Below are 6,031 nucleotides of genomic sequence, written 5' to 3'. Positions count from 1 at the left end.
TACTGCTGTTGGGCAAAACCTTAGAGAAAGGGAACTCGGGATTTCTCTGTATTATTTCTTACAATTACATGGGAATCTAGAATTATTTCAAAACAAAAATGTTAACTAAAAGGAAGGAAAGAGATTAAGTTTATTTTATTCTACTTAACCCAATACATCTGAAACACTCCCATTTCAACATCCTAAACAGTATAAAAATTATGGAGATATTTCACTTTATTTCATACTGTCCAGTCAGACTAGCCACATTCCAAGTTCCCGATAATCAGTGGCTAGTGGCTACCACACTGGGTAGCACAAGTGTTGTGAATACAAATATAAAAAGTGAAGACAGAGGTCTAAGAGGTAGGAGTGGGTCAGGTTATACAAATGAACTTGTGATAAAATCCAGAGTCATTGCAGTGGCCTCTAGAACCTGATAATATAGCAACCTCCTGCCTTCTTTCTCCCTCATTCTCCTCAGCCCCATTGGAGTCCTTGTTCTTCCTGGAAAACGCCAAGCATGCTCCAACCTCAGGAACCTTGCTCTTGCTGTTTTCTCTGCCTGGAACCCTCGCCTCAGAATATCTCTCTGACTTGTTCTCACACCAAGAATTGTCTCTGTTCAGATGTCTGTCAGAAGGTGTTTTCTGACCTACCTAAACAAAAGAGCCAATTCCACTCTTCTCCAACGCTCCCTACCCACCCATTATACTACTTTAATTTTCTTGACAGTACTTACACCCCTGGACACTCTATATATTTACTTGTTTATTGTCAGTTTTCCACAGAGCCTGGAACAGTGCCTGATGCACAGAATACATCCAATGAATATTTGCTGAATGAATTGTTTGATGAATAAATTAATTATGTTTAACTCTTTTGCTATTCTCAAATGAACTGTCCGCCTCAAATAAAATCTACGTTTTCCTGGAATTCAAAAACTGACATAATAAATATCAAAAATTTGGTTAAGTCTCCTGGATTTTTATTTATTTTATTCTTTTATTTTTTAGTCTCCTGAATTTTTAAAATACAATGCACAGAAGCAATTTCTTTACATCCCAATAAAATCAACAAGATATATATATATTTTTTTAATTTTATTTATTTATATATTTTAGAGAGAGAAATGGGGGGAGTGAGCACAGTGAGGGGAGGGGCAAAAGGAGAGACAGAGAATCTCAAGCAGATTCCACACTGAGCTTGGAGCCCGATGTGGGGCTCAATCTCATGACCCCAAGATCATGACCTGAGCTGAAATCAAGAGTTGGATGCTTAATCGACTGAGCCACCCAGGCACCCCAATAAACAAGATATTTTTAATACGAAGATTAAGCTTTTGGATAAAAGGGTTTTTTTTTTTTTTAACACTGCTTCTTATTTTTAACGAACTTATTTCTGATATAAGACCATTTAATTTATATTTTGTTCCTATATTCATGATAAATTTCTGTACGTCTTGTTGTAAAATTCACTTTTCACCAAGTAAATACATTTAGAAATTCTGAAAAATGGTATTCACTATTCCTAAAGGTGTTATCAAAGTCCTCCTAGTACATTGGGCCTTTCTTAACATATCACCTTCTGAGGGAAGCATTCTCCAATAACCCCAATCAGAATTTCTTTGTCTCTTGCACTTCCATCATTGTATCCAGTATGTATCTTAATCCAATGTCAATTCCAGTCTACTTATATCAAAAATATTAATGAAGATATTCGCACTCCAGGAAGGCAGAAACTGTCTTTTTCAAAGTCACTAATATAATGATTTATACTTCTCAGTCAGACTTAGATAAATATTTGATGAACTGAATGAGTTCTGTTTTGTTTTAGTAATGTATGCATATATCTAGTCTAGAAGACTTGATAGGCAAATGTTGCATAAGATAACCTCTCAAACACAAGTTCATATCATCCAGTATTTTTTTCCAGAAAAGAACTAATATTTATTAAGCTCCTAAGATACATTAAAGATTTTACATGTGATCTCATTTAGTCCCCATAATATATAGAATATTATTAACTCTATGAAGAAATGAAAGCTCATAAAAAAGTATGTAGCTTTTATAAGGTCTGATGGCTGTTAAATGTCAGGATTCTCTCTGCCTATCCCTCCAAATCTAAAGTATTATTTCATACTTTACGGTAGTAATACTTCAATGCAGAGATAGCTTCTAGGACAAGTGACATGGGTAATATCTATTTTGTTACCAAAATTACCCAAAGTTTCTGAGCTCCAAAAGAGAATATTGATAAATCAGGGCTTACCTAAAGAAATGTAACCAAGATATGCTGAGCTTCTAAAACTATATTTCATGTCAGATTAAGGAATTGGATAATTTTATCCAAGAAAATTGTAAATGATACTGCATAGTGAGGAATTTGGCTTCACCCAAGAGAGGTCTGGCCTTTGTTGTACTTAGCACCTGGGAGGTAACTTCTAAATCCTTGGAAATTTTCCAAGTGATAGCAGTCTGTTTTTTCATGGTGGACCCCCTGGAAAACCTGGTAAATCAATAAATCGTTCTTATGTAATAAAGCCCCTATAAAAACTCTGGATGCTGAAGCTTATGTAAGCTTCCCTGTTGGCTCTACTATATGTGTATTGTCATAGACCACTACGAGTAGAGAAACAGGTCCTGAGAACAATGAAATGTTCACATTTGGAACCCTTCCAAACTCTGCACTATGTTTCTTCGTTTGGCTGATTTTTGGCATCATTTTCCTGCAATGACTGTAAATATAGTAGGTTTCAGTTATTTCTGTGAGTCTTTCTAGTGAATTAGCAAACGTGAGGGTCGATTTGAGAAACCCTGAACGTACAGTTGATGTCAGAAGTAAGGGTGGTCTGTGTGGACTCTACCTTTGTAGTTGCACTCCAACTCCTTGGAGTTGGGCTCAAAAATCTTGGGCAGACTGGGTGGTCTGGAAGACTATACCTTTAACTCTGTGTAAATGTATAATAGCATAATACAATATATTTAGAGGTCCTTAAAAATGTATTATAGTATATTAAACATTTGTTGGGGAGAGGAGCATGAAAACTGACCTCAAATATTCAGAGTATTATCAGGTGGACATGTTTGGTATTTCTCAGAAATAAAAATTTGCCTCAATGTAAGATAGAACTTCCTAAAAATTAGAGCTACCCAAAGATATCATTAGCTGCCCATGAAAGTAGTAAGCTCCGTACCTTTGAAAATGTTAACTCCCAGCATAGAATGCTATAAGCCAAATGTATTGTTAAGGGATTCCAGTCTCAGAAGAGAGGGTGGATGATTTTTAGATATCTGCAATTTCATGGTCTCTATTTCTTCAAAATAGCAACTAATAAAGCCAAGCTTACATGCTTAATAGATCATGGTCTTCAATTTGGTTCTTATAAAAATCTGTAATTTTGTTTAGCTTAAAAATACCAGGGAAAAAAAGGGATGCTCTAGGAGGGAAAATTTCAGTCTATGTAGTGCTGGCTCAAATCTTCCCATATAAGTTTTTGTCATTATCAGGGTAAATTAAGGAATATTTACTTTCAAACATTATTAGAAAGTTTACCTTCTCTGAAAAACCATACTATCACCAATACAGAATTTTGATGATGTACCACAAGAATTGGTATTCTGTTACAAATCAATCAAATTACAGAAAATCCTTTTAAAATGAATTATGAGTGTATATAGCAGTATCTAAAATTTTCACACAATAACATAAGCTACACACCTAACAATTTAATTTGATGCAAAATATATTCACATGCACTTCATGAAACTTTTTCTTCACATTATAACATACCACTAAATGTTCACATCAACAGCTCAGGAAATATAAATTGTGAATCTTCCTGAGCAATTGCCATTTCTTTATAACGAACTAAATTTTTAGGTTCTTAAGTAAAACTCTCAGAGTATGGGTTTTATTGAACCATCAAAAACTAACTTGTTCTTAGGATAAGTTGCATTTCACATGTTTCTGTTAATACTCTAATCAGCACTAAGCATTGTCAGAGCAAGCAACACAAAAGCACCTTATTTAAGACAGTTAATTTCTGTGGACTTGAAATAAAGTAATAAGGATCCTACCATTTGAGAAATGCAATGATTCCTGGTCCAACCTCACCCAGAGTATCTTATCGCTATTGCTCTGTAGAGATTATAAGTTTGGGGTTGCCTTGGGCTAACCTTGTCAATTTTTACAACAACCTCATCATTTTGCTCTAAAGGCTCAGCCTGTTCTAAGTTCCTAACTGTAACAAGAAAGATATTATATAAAATAATAATTTAAAGGTTATATATTAGATCAAGGAGTTTAAGACAGAAAAGTCTTTTAAAAATTGGTAACAATGAGGTGTTATAACAAAGCAATATGTCTACATTTTTACTTTGGGGGCAAAGGCAGTAGGAAGAATAGAAGTATAAGAAGTGGGTCATAGACTCCCACATTTCATTTTGTAGATTTATGTAACTTCCCGGAAAAACTTCTCCAATTCCTGATATGGTATTAAAATAGATCCAGGGAAACTTAGAAATTGAAGAGAGCTCATTAAGGTAACATAGTTCTTAAAGTCTAAGTAAGATATTCTCAAACAGTTTTATGATAGAATATGGGTCTAATTTCAGTGATGCATTATTGAATAACTGGAGTATTTTATACATGATACCATAGCTTTGAATTAAAAGCACCCATATAAATGGAAAACTAACTATAACTTATTTATCTCCAATAAATATGTAGTGGAAAGATATATCTTCTTCATATCTGGCAAGGGATATGAGATTAGAGTTCTGTCATAATGAGATAACTATAAATTAAAAGTCCCTAATTTTCCAGTTTTTTTTAAATAAGAAAAATCAAAAAGGCAACTGGAAAAGTGGCTATTTAAAAATCCATACATTTCTGAAAGCCCATAAACAATCACATACTTTCATTTCCATTCCTAAGAATACACATACACTTATGTTTTTAAAAGACAGTTGAGAGGTGCCTGGGTGGCTCAGTCAGTTAAGGGTCTGCCTTTGGCTCAGGTCAGGATCCCAGGGTTCTGGGGGTCAAGACCCACATCGGGCTTCCCTGCTCAGCGAGGAGTCTGCTTCTCCCTCTCCTTCTGCCCCTCCCCCAACTCATGTGTTCTCACTCTCTCTCAAATAAATCAATAAAATCTTCATAAAAAATAAAAGACAGTTGAGATTTCATATCATGTCTTCATATTTTTATCTCAACTTGGCATTCCAGCAGAGTGCAAGGATGTACCATCTTCTTGGAGTAGGCAGAAATAGTTCATATGCTCCATCAGAAGATAATTCTGATGCTTTGAATTGCCCCTGAAATTTAGTCCATATTAGTCTTCTCTAAAGTTCTTATAAAGCTAAGAGTCACCACAACAGTCTGGTTCTAATACAATACTCATTCTTTTCTAAGAATGACTGAGGATTATTTTAGATTAGAGAAGTTCTACATATATGCCTTGTAGTTGTTTAAGGATACTTCCCCTAGAATTTCTCCATAATTTAATCCAATTTCAGACATATAAGTGGAATAATCCATAGTTTGATCTCACTAGGGTAATGGTGCTCAGATTCGCTCAGTTGGTGGAATCACTGAAGATTAAGGCACTCTTTTTGAAATATCACAAAATAATGTCGTATTAGGGCACCTGCATGGTTCAGCCCATTAAGTGTCTGCCTTCAGCTCAGGTCATGATCTCAGAGTTGTGGGATCGAGCTCCATGTCAGACTCCCTGCTCAGTGTGGAGTCTGCTTCTCCCTCTCCCTCTGCCCCTCCCCCACTTGTGCACACTCTCTCTTACTCTCTCTCTCAAATAAAATCTCAAAAATAAAAAGCATATTAAATTATGACATAGGAGTTTGTAATGGTTTATTCCTAGATGATGCAACTATAAGGTATACTTGCAAAATCACAAACATCTTCCCACTTAGCCACAAGAAAGACAAGCTTTCTATGTGTTTCTATGTGTATATTGTGTGATAAGATGCACACAATATCATTTATGAGTAAATCTTGTTAACACAAAAACAAAAACAAACAAAAAGAACTT

This window comes from Leptonychotes weddellii, chromosome 1, assembly GCF_054177405.1.
Source record: "Leptonychotes weddellii isolate Sample4059 chromosome 1, ASM5417740v2, whole genome shotgun sequence".
NCBI lineage: Eukaryota > Metazoa > Chordata > Mammalia > Carnivora > Phocidae > Leptonychotes > Leptonychotes weddellii.
This window is presented reverse-complemented; position numbering follows the sequence as displayed.